The sequence below is a fragment of the Syngnathus typhle genome, linkage group LG3 (genome assembly GCF_033458585.1).
Source record: "Syngnathus typhle isolate RoL2023-S1 ecotype Sweden linkage group LG3, RoL_Styp_1.0, whole genome shotgun sequence".
Taxonomy (NCBI): domain Eukaryota; kingdom Metazoa; phylum Chordata; class Actinopteri; order Syngnathiformes; family Syngnathidae; genus Syngnathus; species Syngnathus typhle.
In genome coordinates, this window is record NC_083740.1 from 23400373 (window position 1) to 23416615 (window position 16243).

The 16243-nt window shown below is 46.1% G+C and overlaps 1 protein-coding gene across 1 annotated transcript in view; it reads right to left on the reverse strand.

The window, feature by feature from the left end:
• Positions 1-16243, reverse strand: part of LOC133150952 (syntaxin-3-like) — a 75373-nt gene that overhangs the window by 49841 nt on the left and 9289 nt on the right. The gene's annotated exons all lie outside the window — the stretch shown is intronic.

Here is a 16243-nt window from a genome sequence, read left to right on the forward strand (position 1 = left end):
GTCTATGCGTCTCTGTATGTCACCTTAAATGGCGACCTAGCAGCAGTCAGAAGACCCTAAGCTATTTTTGCAGTACAGACAAGCTCTAGTTTCAGTAATGTGTCGGTACTTAGAATATGGAAGGGCCATTCGTCCGTGACCAGGAATGTTGGGAAAAGTATACTTTTTATCATTGGATTCTATGTATATACTTATGTGTGCAAGATCTTCTACAGGATGTGACATTTTGACCTCGTGATGTTGACTTGGGAGCATATGGCTGGCTAAGGAACTCATGTCTGGAGTCACGAGTCGCGCTATACAATAAGCCCCATTGTTAGCTATCCATAAACAGGACATGAGGTTGTCATGCGATAAGCTGAAGCAGACAAACGTCCTATTTAAGTAGAGGCCATGAGAACGCCACAGGGGTATCCGTCCCATAGGCACTAAGACTACGTCTAGCTAAAGTCACGAGCCGACCATACCGCTTCTGTCCGAGATAGTATCCTGTTGTGCTGTGGAATGTCCTTCATGTCCAAAGAAGCTATGCATTCATGTACACTTGCCCCATTGTTTGTTCCTCAATAAAAGGCACGGCCAAACTGAGGGAAGGCGCGGATCTCAGACACATTCGCTGTGTGTCTGGGATTGTGCCCTTCTGCAGAAGTCGCTTGCCATCGAAGACATATCCTGCCTCTGTGAGATTCTGTTCAGATAAATGTTGTGAACCCAACATTTTGTGGGGGCTGGTCCGGGATTCCTGCAAATCTGCTCGCTGATCTGAGGAGTGTTGAAGACGCCGAATCCGTGCACGGCAGAGGTCACAGGACCCTGAAGGAAAGCCCTGGGGAGCAATGTTTATCCACCAGGCCGGCGAAGTCCAGTTCAGCACCTCTCGGCGGCGACGATTTACGGAATCTTCAAGAGAAATCTTTCAGAGATTTGGTGAGACCTCTTCGTTGGCTGCGTGGTTGGGGTATTTTAGTCTCGGAAAAAAGGGTACCCCGGTAAGGGCAGCGGAGTCCTTGTGAATTCCAAGAAATAGGAATTCGGTCTACAGATGGAACTTGTAGACATAAATACACCTCGTTGTGTTAAGAAAATTCCGCAGTGTGAATGTGTGTGTGAATGGTAGCACGTATGTGCTAGATGTAATATAGTGGGAAGAAATAACGAATTTCTGTGGAAGCACAGGCAAGAATTCCTCACCAGGAAACTGGTTGAAGCAGGAATTATCACAGAAAGTCGTTAGCCCACTAAAGAAACATTCCAGCTTTAGAAATCCCTAAGATTTGACAGTTGGACTAAACTCATTAAAATGGGGGGCCGTCAAAGTGTTACTGACAATGTATAAGGAGATGAGAAGTATATATGTTAAATAAGCTACCAAACTTGAGGCAAGTGTCATTAAGAGCGATGAGGCCGCAAGTATGTTTGTCAGACAATGAAGCCACAGTGCGCGGGCACACTGTTAAGCAGAGGAGCCTGAGGCAAAAAGCTCTTTCTGCTCCTATGCAAAACATGCATCTAAATTTAAAAGACCTGAAAACTCCCCCATATAATAGCAAAATATGTCATGGTCAGTCAATTAGAACTCCTGTACAAACAAGAAATTTTTCAAGATGGCGGCGCGTGCATACGCAGCGACCTCTCTCTGTCCCGCCCGAACGGTGATTTGTTCGTCTAATGAGTGTTTGTCCGGCAGTTTTATGTGTTCGTCTCGTCGTACTGAGTCGTGCTACAAGTACGGCAGGCAGGTTCTGCTCGACATCGGCGAAAGCGAGTTTTGTTGAGTTCTGGACTTTGATGCGGGGACATTAAAGGAGCTCGGACTGCTACGTCCTGAAGCGTCGCCGGACTCGTCTGCTATTTCTCCCCCGGTTGGGAAGCGTCGAAAGCGGTGTGCGAGGAGGCTGAAGAGGGGCAGGCGTGGGGGCGTCCGGGCCAGGCTGGCGGCCAACCCAGCTCGCCGTGCCTTCCATTCTTCTGGCGAATGTTCGATCGCTGGACAACAAAATGGATTACATTCGCTTGCTGAGATCTACAAACCGGACAGTGCGTGACTGCTGTATGCTCGTGTTCACTGAGACTTGGTTGACCGTCAACATTCCGGACTCTGCTGTACGTCTGGAGCGGCTAGCGTGCTATCGGGCGGACCGGGCCATTGTACAAGGGGGAAAATCTCGTGGAGGTGGAATATGCGTCTACATCCGTGACTCTGTAGTGGTATGCAAGCACTGCTCGCCACTGGCGGAGTTTGTGATCATTAAGTACCGTCCTTTTTACCTGCCAAGGGAATTTATCGCGATTCTGCTGGTCACGGTTTACATCCCGCCTTCCAACATCGAAGGCGACAGGATCGCGGCTCTTAGTGAACTGTACCAGGCTGTCAGTGAACAACAGACAGCGCACCCTGACAGTTTCACCATCCTCGCTGGGGATTTTAATCATGCTAACCTGAAGTCTGTTTTTCCGAGGCTTCACCAGCATGTTAATTTTCTTACGCGTGGCGACAGCTTCCTGGACCTGGTCTACTCTACGCATGAAGGAGCTTTCAAAGCCGCCCCCCTCCCCCATCTTGGATTTTCTGACCATATCACTGTTTTGCTTTTGCCCGCATACAGACAAATGGTGAGAACATCCAGACCGGTTCGCAAGCGGGTACGGGTGTGGCCTGAGGGTGCCTCTGATGCGCTTCGTGACTGCTTTGACTCTACTAACTGGGACATGTTTAGGAGGGCTGCCACTTGCGACGATTGGACAGACATTGAGGAGTATACTGACTCTGTTTCCTCCTACATCAAGAAGTGCATTGATGATGTGACTCACTCAAAATCCATCGTCACTCGGTCTAACCGGAAGCCATGGCTGACAGGGGCTGTCTTCAGGCTGCTGAGGGCCAGGGACAAAGCCTTTAGAGCGGGGGATGAGGCTGGCTTGAGGACTGCGGGGCATCAAAGAAGCGAAGAGGGCGTTCTCGTGCAAAATTACCGCCCACTTCAAGGACAGCAGGGACGCACGGAGCCTTTGGCAGGGCATTCAGACCATCGCAGAGCTGTGAAGGCGACGTCCGTCTGCTCAATGACCTTAACCGCTTCTTTGCTCGCTTCGACGCTCAGAACAGCACTTGCCCGCTGAAGGCCACTCCCCCTTCACACGAGCTGCCCCTGTCCCCTGACAACATCCCGGGTCGAGCGCTGAAGGACTGCGCTGGTGAGCTGACGGGTGTCTTCACGGATATCTTTAACACTTCCCTCCAGCAGGCCATCGTCCCGTCGTGTTTCAAAGCTGCCACCATCGTACCTGTGCCGAAGAAACCTCCATCCTGCTTCAATGACTACCGCCCCGTGGCACTTACGCCCATCATCATGAAGTGCTTTGAGCGGCTTGTCATGGAGCACATCCGATCCGTTCTCCCCCCCCACCATTGACCCCTTCCAGTTTGCGTACCGAGCCAAACAGTCCTCTGAGGATGCCATCTGCTCTGCCCTCCACTCGGCCCTCACCCACCTGGAGATTGTTGTTGACTTCCGGAAGGGTCACACCCAACACCTGCCGCTGACCATCGACGGTGCTGTGGTGGAGAGAGTGAGCAGCGCCAGGTTGCTGGGGGTGCACATCAGTGAGGATCTCTCCTGGTCCACCAACACCGCATCACTGGCGAAGAAGGTCCAGCGGCGCCTGTACTTCCTGCGGAAACTCAAGCGAGCGGGCGCTCCTCCGGCCGTCATGACTACATTTTACCGCGGCACCATTGAGAGCGTCCTCTCCAGCTGTATTGCTGTTTGGGGTGGCAGCTACACTGACTACAACTTGAAGGCCCTGCAGCGCATAGTGAACACGGCTGGCACCACCAGACTCACCAACAGCTTCATACTCCAGGCTGTTAGGATCCTGAACTCGCTCCCCCTTTCTGCGTAGCGTCCTGTACTTTGCGCTATGCTTACTGTCTGCTGTATGCACACTGGCTCAGTTTTGCTCCTCTTATTTATTGGGTTATTTGTTTATTATTTATTGCTCACTCATATTATTTATTTATTATTTATTGTTTGTGCCTTCTTGTTTTTATTTTGTGTCGTCTACTTCTATGTCTCGTCACCGTGGGATAAGGGAAACGGAATTTCGGTTTCTTTGTGTGTCTTGACGTATGAAGGGATTGACAATAAAGATGACTTTGACTTTCTTTACTTTGAAGCAAGACGAAAGCTGTTAAATTTCCCCAAAGTATAAATAAAATACAAATTACAAATAAACGATGCTGATGTATGCGAATGACACAGGTATCAAACCTTATTGAAGATAAGGCCACTAATGTGAAAAAATAATAAATAAAAATAGTAAAACCAAAACATAAAATAGAGGAAGACGTTTGCGCAGCGCTGTTTGTTGATGTTTGTGTATTGTGTCTTTATTGTTGGCCCTTGTCTTGTCCTTTTTTTTCTCTGTGTGTTTATGTGTGTCTATGTGTTAAAATTATGAAATTGGCTAAAATAGTGTGCAAGGAAATTTACTAGACTGTGGTCTATTCGATTTGTACCACGACACAAAAAAGCAAAATGATTTTGAAACTAGAAGATTCAATTTCTGGAGAAATTGCGTGTGAAGGCGTAAGAGATTAATAAATACTTAGAGGATGCAACAGAATGATGTTGGAGCAGAATTGAATCAGTTGGAAAAATGTAGAAATTAGAGGTGAAAAATTTAATTTTGTGAAGTTTTGCAGAAAAATTTAATCAATCAATCTTTTATTGGCCAAGTTTGAGCATGCCATACAAAGGATTAATAAGTTAATGTGAAAACATAATTTATTTTAATTTAGCGATTTTGGGAATGTTGAAAACTTTCCCCGGTGTGACTTGAATGGGCCGAATGATGTGAATTTCAAACTGGGACAATGTAAATCTGAAACGTGAAATGTGCCGTTAGGAATGAATGGAAGAAGATTGCCCTAAATTTGCAAATTTTGTGGAAATGAAAATCTTATGGAATCAAATGAATGCAAGCATCTCTTGCGTGAATTTATGGAATATGTCAAAATTGGAATGAGTGGGTTATTTTATCAAGAACCTTGAGATGGGACAAATTCAAATGAGGAATGTGAATTGAAAATAATGTATGACTCTGTGAACAGCTTGCAGAGAGCTTGAGGAGAGTGAGACCAGTATATAATGGAGGCTGTGTGTGTGTGTGTGTGTCAGGTTTAATTCGCTGACTGAATAACTATTTAGAAAAGAGCAACAGCAAACAAACCACAAGTGAGACGGAATATTAATTCTTTTCTCGCGAGGAGTGAAGTACAGATTGCTTACAACGAGTTCACTACACTAACTATCTTTATGCACTCCTGCTCTTTTTATTTGGATTTGCCCCACCTACAAAATGAGACGAGGCCCCTAAAGGGGAGGGGGGAAGCACGTGGGCTTTGTCTCGCAAGGAGAAAAATCACAAGGTGTTACATACTGACATGGAACAGTGTGATGAGGAGTATGAGTGATCATCAACCATTCTTTGTGTCTGTGATGAAATCAGGAAACATGAGTGATCACTTGTAGGTTCATTGGGGGGTGCGAGATAGCAATGAGGCATGTTGTTGATCAGATCAAAAGGGTCTTTGTTAAAAAGGAACTGTCTTGGTAGATGTCTTCATTTTGCTGAGTTGTCAGCTGCGACCTGTCTGACCCAGCACTAACCTCTCTCTTCTGTGGTACATCATAAAACCAGCAAGGCCAAACAGCAAGCATATATTGCAGTAATATTGCGGAGAGGCATTGATTAGAGAACACATGATAACATATATATACATTTTTCGAACAGTGTGTGTGTGTGTGTGTGTGTGTGTGAGAGAGAGAGCGAGAGCGAGAGCGAGAGCGAGAGAGAGAGAGAGAGAGAGAGAGAGATACAAATGACCAGGAATGAATGACTGACAAGATACAGGTTAAATGGTTGACGTTGTTGGAGACTGCTATGGGAAAATTAGCAGAACAACTTTGAAGAAAGAGTGATCTTGAGCAAATGTAATGCTAAGAAAAGAAAATAGGGCTTCTTTCACAGTGGTTGACTGATTATCATGAATTGAATGGCTGGTTTTACGCTGTCATCTAAAAGTCAAGTTTCAGTCTACATTGATGATAATTGCTTTTGAAACAAAGGAAGCGTGGGGATGAGATTCCTTTCTCCTCATACAGCATTTAGGCCTGAGAGGAAATGAAGTCAAGTAACAGAAGTTACGAAGGGTAAAACCAGAAGTAAACTATGTTGGTTTACTCTCAGCGAAAGGGAGAGCAGTGCAATGAGGCAGGAAACAGGCTATATTAGACACACCACGACCTGTCACAAAGAACAACTTATGTTTTTTTTCTGTGATTGCTGCAGAACTTGGGCTCCACATTATGCTGAAATTGCTAAGCCACTGACAGGAGTGGCTCATGGACAACCGATAGCAGTCAACATACATTCGCGTGGACACCAAAAGTAGAAGCATTGACAAAATTGGAAATGGCATTAGTTCAGACAACAAAGGGTGCGATAATGGATAAGGTGTTATTGACCACGTCAGTAACAAAACTGTTTTGCCAAAATGAATTTTTAAGGCAACCCCAATTGTGTCACTTATGCGACACCAGGAGGGTGATGAGTTATTAGTTACCTTCGGTTTAGATTATCAAGTTTTTTTTTTTTTTTAAAGCATGTCCTTTTTGTGTGAAACATGATCCACACGGGAACCTAAAAGAAACTCTATATGAAAATCACCCCCACTTCAGAAGGGTTAACACCTGTTGAAAACAAAGTGGAAAATGTATTCAAGTTATATGTGCTGCTGCAATGGCAGTAGAATCGTCAGCAGATGTTAACTTGTTCCATCCCACAGACCTGTTTGTACCACATGCTGTTGATGTGTTGTTACTTCAAAGTAAAATGAATATGCTGTCTCCAGCCAGACATTTGTCTTATACAGCTCTGTTATTGTCACAAATCATTACACTGACCAGAGCGTGTACTCTAGCAGATGGACAAGACCTAATTGTATACACAGTCAGCCAGTATGCATTTTCACCAGTTTTTTACTTTGCAAAAAATGGGAAAGGCGTGGAATGATAACTTCAACAGGAAAGCAAATAACACATGCACAACTAATTCAGCTCCTCCAGGCAGTAATGTTGCCCACAAAGCTTGCAATTTGCAAATGTGAGGCACACACACGGAGGAAAGATTTTGTATCACTAGGCAATGCCTTCGCAGATAAAATAGCAAAGGAAGCTGCTATAGGCAAATACGGAACCTCAGACCGATTTCTGAGATTGCCGTCAGAAAAGGAAGAACTAATAAATACACAGTTCTTGCATGATATGCAACATTTAACCCCTAAACAAGAACAGAAAATGTGCATTGCTAAAGGTGCACATCTGACAGACAAAGACGTATACGTTGTAAATAATAAGTTTGCTCTCCCTAAATCCCTTTTTAGAGCAGCTGCAATTTCGACACAGGGAAGTACTCATGTGTCGACAGGGGGGATGCAGGAGCTAATATCACAACACTTTACAACGTATGGTTTCAATTTGTACTCAAAACCTTTTTGTAGAGCGTGTGAAGTCTGTATAACAAATAATCCACAAGGGAATGTAAAACCAAAAATTCCCAGAACTGACATATCCGTTCCAAATGTCGCATATGGACTTCATAGAACTAAACAGGTGTGGACTGTACAAATACTGTTTAGTCCTAATCGATGCCTTTTCAAGGTGGACAGAAATAACCCCAGCAAAGAATGCAGATGCTATAACAGTAGCAAAGGCTATCTGCAAGACCATCATTCCCAGTCATGGCATCCCAGAGACCATTTACAGTGACAACGGACCACATTTTGTCAATTCAGTCATTAACAAAATGGCTGAACATTTCCAGATTACTTTATAAAATCATTGTTCCTTTCATCCATCAAGTACTGGCCTTGTTCAACGGACAAATGGAACAATTAAAAACAGATTAACCAAATGCATGGCAGAAATGGGAAGACCATGGCCTGAATGTCTAGATTTGGTAAAACTCTATATGAGGATTACGCTCTGTATCAAGGGTTTAACCCCTTATGAGATTATTCATGGCGGAGCATACAGGCTCCCTCTGTTCTCACATGATTTAGACAGCCACAGAAGAGCTAACTCCAGCTGACTACATGATCAAAACCATGCAAACGGAAAACATGTCAAATGCAAATTTACTGCCCTCCACTCCTTTATCTCCACAGGATGGCTCAGCAAAACCAGGTGACTGGGTCTTCATCAAAGTAATCAAACGAAAGACGTGGGTCTCACCCCGGTGGGAGGGACCATTCAAAGTCCTACTCGCCACACCCACAGCTGTGCAGAAAGACCCAGCTGAATTCATCTCAGCTACTGTAAACTGCAGAGAGTGCCTGTCTCCTAGGCCCCGGTCAGGGCAAAGTCTGGCTGCAAAGGGGGTGCCAATTATAGTTTGGCATCAGTCTCAAACCGGTGAAGAACTAAGAACCATTCCATTTAGCTCCCTAGGGGTTCAGGTGGCTCTGTGGAACTGAAAATGGCACTCAGAGGAGTGCTTAACTGTGCTGTGGCTGTAGCATGCTTGCCAATGACATGGAGTGTCCAGGGTCCCCAAGGGGAAAGTGGAGCTTCCGCTCGAATCAAGAGAATGACGACCGAACTGTTGACAAAGTATAGAAAGATAAACCCAGACATACCCCATGCAGACAACATGTAGTACCGGTATGTATCCATGTTGGCCGAAACATACAATCAAACTGAATGTTATGTATGTTCCATAATGCCACGATCAAGTCAACAGCCCGTCCTACATGCCCGACCCATGCCAGAGAAAAATGGGTGGTGTTTCGCAATACTAAGGGCTTTTGGGTTTAATCCCATCAAAGGACTCAGACGGTCAGACATTAATGAGGCACAACTAGCCGCCCATCCCTGTTACAACATCTCAAGGCCATTCACAATAGTGTCAAGAAGTTCCGTCGTCACACCCGGACCAGTGACTCTCGAAGTGAGTGAAACCATCTCACATCCCCTGTGCTTCTGACGAAGACGTGTTGATGGAATAAAGGTGGGAGATACAAAGCGCTGGATCACCACCGCACTTCTAGAACCTTCCAGCGAGACCTCGATGAATACCACATTAGCAATCAGACAAATCCTAGCAGTAGGCGAAAATCCACACTCCATCATCGAAGGGGGATGGTGGCTCTGTGGTCGCCGAGGCTACGCAGTCCTTCCAGGACAATGAGATGGCACATGGGCCCCCGTATATGTGTCAGATCACACTGTGTTCCTCAGTCTGACACATTTTCAGGAACATCATCAGCGAAAGACACGTGCAGCTGTTGCCCCCACCTTCCGTCCCTACGACAGTGCCTGGGGCTCAGACGTACCAGAGGAATACAAGCTTTGGAGCACGGGACAAAAGGTGGCACTCACACTCTTCCCACAGGCGGGTGTGGCTAAGACTTCTCCGAATAGAAACTATGGACTACAGGTTGAAGACCTTTGCCAATTTTACTCTAGAGGCCCTTACAGGTTACCAGACGGAACTGCAAGCCCTGAGACTAATGGCACTACAGTCCCGAATGGTTTTCTGACTGCCGAAAAAGGAGGTTTGTGTGAAATAGTTGGTACCTCCTGTTGTACCTACATCCCAGGAGATAATGACACCCACATCGAGTATGCTCTGCAAGGACTTCGGAACCTCCGTAAAGCTATGTCCCAGGCCGAAACTCCAGCCAAGGATGTCCATCCCTTTTGGTGGCTGTTTTACAACAAATGGAGGCAACTTCTCTTCAAAGTCGCAGTTCTTTTAGTTGCCATACTGTTATTTCTCTGTATTTTTACATCATGCATCATACCTTGTATTCGTCACATGATGACTAAAATGTTGACATCAGCGTTTGCTGTCCAGAATATTATGTTGGTCTAGCGCAGGGGTGGGCAAACTACGGCCCGGGGGCCACATCCGGCCCACGGGACCGTTTAATCCGGCCCGCCAACCCTGAATAAATTGTATTATTAAACATGTGTCAGAAAGCTCTGTGCACACGCACAAGTGCGTGTACGTACTCAGTAGTACGGACATGGCGCACTCGTGCTCTATTTGTATCAGTCCTGAATTTAGAGCGTGGGCTGTGACGACAGCATTCTTGTAATTCGCGCGCTGCCGTTTCAGATACAGTTTTACGCTAAAGCCACCCACAAACCTTCCCCTAGAATCCTTCTATTGAAATGAGTCGCCCAAGGAAAAGCAAGGTGGACACAGTGCCGAGTGTTGAAAAAAGAGTGGCCAAATAGGCTCGACGTACGCGACGTGACGTTCAGCCACATCAACCCGTCACAGATCGGGGTAGCGTCTCCTAGTGTGAACTATGTAAACCAGAATGTACAGGACTGTCTCAGAGAATTAGAATATTGTGATAAAGTTCTTTATTTTCTGTAATGCAAGTACAAAAACAGAAAGGTCATACATTCTGGATTCATTACAAATCAACTGAAATATTGCAAACCTTTTTTATTTTAATATTGCTGATTATGGCATACAGCTTAAGAAAACTCAATGTATATGTGTATGTATATATATATGTAGGTGTGTGTGCGTGTGCGTGTGCGTATGTATGTATATATATATATATATATATATATATATATACATACATACATTCAAGTGTTTTAAAAAATATATATATATATATAAAAAAATTCCCCTCTCACCCTCCGCGGGTGGTCTCCCACTCCAAGCTCGGGTCCTCTACCAGAGGCCTGGGAGCTTGAGGGTTCTGCGCAGTATTTTGGCTGTTCCTAGCACTGCACTCTTCTGGACTGAGATGTCTGATGTTGTTCCTGGAATCTGCTGTAGCCACTCCTCCAGTTTGGGGGTCACTGCCCCAAGTGCCCCAATGACCACGGGCACCACCGAGGCCTTCACTTTCCAGGCCTTCTCAAGCTCTTCTTTGAGGCCCTGGTATTTCTCTAGCTTCTCAAGTTCTTTTTTCCTGATGTTGCCATCGCTTGGTATTGCTACATCCACTACCACGGCCTTCTTCTGTTGTTTATCCACCACCACAATGTCCGGTTGGTTCGCCATCACCTTCTTGTCAGTCTGGATCTGGAAGTCCCACAGGATCTTGGCTCGCCCATTCTCTGTCACCTTAGGGGGTGCTTCCCACTTTGAACTTGGGGCTTCTAGTCCATACTCTGCACAGATGTTCCTGTACACTATGCCAGCCACTTGGTTATGACGTTCCATGTATGCTTTCCCTGCTAGCATCTTACACCCTGCTGTTATGTGCTGGACTGTCTCAGGGGCCTCTTTGCACAGCCTGCACCTTGGGTCTTGTCTGGTGTGGTAGATCTCGACCTCTATCGCTAATGTCGGCTGGATAGCTCAGTAGGATAGTCGCCAGACTATCAACCAGCGGGACCCGGGTTTGAGACCAGGTCGGGGCGGAGCCATACCATCATCCAGTGTGGGTCTGTGGGCAAGACCCTTGACGATATCGCCTACCTCATAAACATGATGAGAGATAAAGAATCAAATGAGATGCCGGCTCAGATGTCGCCCGGACAAACAAGGTCTGCGTCAGGCGTTGGGGAACCAGAACGCCTAGATGTAAAGTGGGCTACTGGAACAAGGCGGAAATGGGTGATATATATATATATATATATTTTTTTTTAAAACACTTGAATGACATTTGACGACACAGCACTTTGTTTGCTTTGTTTGTTTTTGCACTTTGTTTGTACTGGAGTGGAGCTCTTTACAAGCCCTAGGCTCCCTCCTCGCACTGTTATTGTTATAATAATATGTGCTAAACAATAAACTAAACTAAACACAAATATAGATGATTTGAGTGTCTAAAGAAAACTAGACCGGTCAACACTAATTTATGAGAGCAAGAGAGGTATCAAGTGAGGTCCACAGCGGCAGCTGGAATTAAAGGAATTCTCTGGGTTTAGACATAGGACTGAATTGTATGCATGGAGAGCCTGCTCGTAAATTGCATTGGCCCGACAAGGCTGACCAGTGCCCGCTGTAACAAGACTCACAGGTCAAAAGCAGTAAGTCCAAAATAGAGGAGGAAATGCCAACGAGGAGATATTGGATTTGGTAGTAATCTGTTGGTTCTTTAATACCTTCGTAAAAAGTATGCTCGGTACAACTAAATTAGCTTTAGGAGCAATTCAGAAGTCCAAAAGTAAGAAATTCAAATGAAAATCACATTCTAGATTTGAATAATGGAGCCTAACTGGAGGATGGAAAAAGTGAACAGGTGAGAAATGGCCTTCGATATAAGTGGCGGAGTGTCAGGAATGAGGTGAGCCAGGGCGACCAAATGCAGCTTGGACTAGGATTTATTGGAGGGAAAGGGAGTGGGAAGGGAGTCAGGTGGGGAAACGAAGACACAAACGGGATAGAGACTCACGGCCAGCAAACAGACAGAAGTCCACTTGGACACTGATACTTGGACACTTGGACAAGGATAAAATTCTGACCGTGAGCCTCCTGACAGACCGAGGAAAACCAAACGACAGGAACACTGGGCGCGGACAGGGACGGATCACAACAGTAGACACCGACAGGGAGAAATACACGGGCAGGGCTTAAATACACAGGGTAACAAGAGGAACTAGGTGACAGACATTACGATAACGAAAGGGGTGTGGCCGAGGGAAGTGCAGGCAGCACGTGCTCTGGCACGGGCGTGACAGTACCCCCCCCACAAGGGACGGCTCCCGACGTCCCCCCAAAAAAACAAAACCCCACGGGGCAAGCGGGGGGGATGCGCAGCAGTCCAAACGACCCCACTGGTCTGTGGCAAAGTCCGAACCAGCAGCAAAGTCTTACCCACACATAGCGGAAACTCGGGGAAACAGAACCGCATTCGGCGACAACTCGGGGAAACAGAACTGCATTCAGCGGCAACTCGGGGAAACAGAACCGCATTCGGCGGCAACTCGGGGAAACAGAACCGCATTCGGCGGCATTCGGGGAGTCCATGCCGCAATCGGCGGCATTCGGGGAGGCGGAGTTGTGCGCAGCGGCCGGAGTCGAGCATGTTGCCTTCCTAGACGTGGGGTCAGGTGATGATCGCAGGTTCGGGCGCTGCTGGCACAAGGATCAACGGCGGCCGTGGGTCCAGCGTCGCGGGGTTGGGAACCGATGGCCCGAAGTACAGCCACAGCCGCGGATCCGGTGTTGCAAAGGTGGATCTCCATGGCTCACGTGCGTCCAACGTCGCTGGAGCAAAGTCCGATGGCGGCCGTGAGTCTGGCGTCGCAGATGGGGCGTGGCTTGGTTGCTTGGCGTGGCTTGGTTGCTTGGCGTGGCTTGGTTGCTTGCCGTGGCTTGGTTGCTTGCCGTGGCTTGGTTGCTTGCCGTGGCTTGGTTGCTTGCCGTGGCTTTGGTTTCGCTTGGCTTGGCTTTGGTTTCGCTTGGCTTGGCTTTGGTTTCGCTTGGCTTGGCTTTGGTTTCGCTTGGCTTTGGTTTTGGTTTCGCTTGGCTTTGGTTTCGCTTGGCTTTGGTTTCGCTTGGCTTTGGTTTCGCTTGGCCTGGCTTTGGTTTCGCTTGGCTTGGCTTTGGTTTCGCTTGGCTTGGCTTTGGTTTCGCTTGGCTTTGGTTTCGCTTGGCTTCGGCTTTGGTTTCGCTTGGCGCTTGGCTTCGGCTTTGGTTTCGCTTGGCTTCGGCTTCTTGGCTTCGGCTTCTTGGCTGTGGCTTCTTGGCTTTGGCTCCTTGGCTTTGGCTCCTTGGCTTTGGCTCCTTGGCTTTGGCTCCTTGGCTTCGGCTCCTTGGCTTCGGCTCCTTGGCTTCGGCTCCTTGGCTTCGGCTCCTTGGCTTCGGCTCCTTGGCTTTGGCTTCGCTTGGCTTTGACTTCTTGGCTTTGGTTTCGCTTGGCTTTGACTTCTTGGCTTTGACTTCTTGGCTTTGACTTCTTGGCTTTGACTTCTTGGCTTTGACTTCTTGGCTTTGACTTCTTGGCTTTGGCTTCTTGGCTTGGCTTGGACAACGGAAGCTGGTGGTGGAGGGGGGTCCAAGCGCTGGTCGCTGTGTTGGTCGGTGTCTTCTGTCAGGAATGAGGTGAGCCAGGGCGACCAAATGCAGCTTGGACTAGGATTTATTGGAGGGAAAGGGAGTGGGAAGGGAGTCAGGTGGGGAAACGAAGACACAAACGGGATAGAGACTCACGGCCAGCAAACAGACAGAAGTCCACTTGGACACTTGGACACTCTGATACTTGGACACTTGGACAAGGATAAAATTCTGACCGTGAGCCTCCTGACAGACCGAGGAAAACCAAACGACAGGAACACTGGGCGCGGACAGGGACGGATCACAACAGTAGACACCGACAGGGAGAAATACACGGGCAGGGCTTAAATACACAGGGTAACAAGAGGAACCAGGTGACAGACATTACGATAACGAAAGGGGTGTGGCCGAGGGAAGTGCAGGCAGCACGTGCTCTGGCACGGGCGTGACACGGAGAATTAAAAAGTCAAGATAGTCCAGTAATATCGGTAAGTGAGCATAACACCAATAATACTGAGGTCAAACCAGAGATGATGCTATTTTTGGAACATGACTTAATTATGAATAATGTACATTCTGTATGCAAAATTGGAAAACTTTATCGGAAATTGAAGCCTCAAATCAGGAAAGGTGGAAAGATGATAGAGAGGATTACATAAAATCAAAGGCAGGAAAACAAACGATAGAATGTAGCCAGAAAATAGGATGAGCTTCTGGAAATTACAGTATACGTGAGAGAAATCACAATTAAGACTTGCAATTTAGTTTGGGGTAATCTGCCACTTTAAAATGGTTCAAATAAGGTCCATCACAATACATCCGAGAGCTCATGAAGGAAAGGCGCCGGTTTTCTCAAGTATATTAAATTGTTGTTAATAGTAGAATTTGAAGTTTGATTGACAAAAGGTACTAGGAAATTAATGGCTAATTGGAAGACGATATTTTAAGTTTGGTTTCCCAGTCTGTCTTTTCCAGTATCCATCAGTGACCCTGAAACTCAATCCCGAGACTCCACCGACAGCTGAGAACAACAAGAAAACAGTGCATGGCTCTGAGGCACCTTTGACCTTTTGCAAGAGCAAAGAAGGACTATATTTGTGCTTGGGGGGAGCACAACGCTCCGGAGGAAAACGACATCCTCGGAGGCGAGTACAAAGAGTGAAGAAACTTACAAGATGAGAATGGACTCAGTTTAAAATGGACTCATCCGAGAGTGAGGAATGAGTTGGCTCTGAGGCTACAACTAAAGACAACAACTTGACAATGAGGTGCGGCGAAAGACCCATGAGACCTGAAATGTGCATCAAGCAAACTGGACTCCTTGCTGAGGAGTTATCAAACTTGGTGGAGCTTGGGTCAAAGTAGATGGAAGCTTGCTTGGGCCCTGGGCTTGACACAACTGAGGAGTCTTGATAAAAGATAGATAGATAGATAGATAGATAGATAGATAGATAGATAGATAGATAGATAGATAGATAGATAGATAGATAGATAGATAGATAGATAGATAGATAGATAGATAGATAGATAGATAGATAGATAGATAGATAGATAGATAGATAGATAGATAGATAGATAGATAGATAGATAGATAGATAGATAGATAGATAGATAGATAGATAGATAGATAGATAGATAGATAGATAAATAAGGGCAAAAGGTGTAGTGTTACAGAAAAAGGAAAAGCATCACAATCAGAAGATACATTTGGATAAAACAGATAGGCTAAATTGTACAAAATAAGAGTAGGATCACATTTAGCCCATCCACCTTAACAATTAGAATTTAGTCATTGCCAATTTGGAAATGAAAATAGGACATTAGGACCCAATAGGATGCAGTCAAGAGGTGGCTGGATTGTTCAATGGACCTAATTAATAAATTAGAAGTTAATTACACCTCACTGGGAATTCTGGTGTCAGAAAGTCCGATAAGCGCAAGGAATAACTGCCATGAAAACTTTTAACAGTTAAGAATAATGCTGCATAAGAGTCACACAAAATGACAGTTAACGAGATGACAGATGTGATAGGACTCGAATAACAAATGCATTGACATGGCAAAGTGAAAACAACATAGTGGAGTAGACTGTCAGAGGGAGCCTTCTGAGTATCTTTACCCAGCTGTTCGATCAGAATAATTGATTAGGATAAAATTATTTAAGGACCATCTGAGGCTGCTTCTTTCCCCATGCTCACCCTTG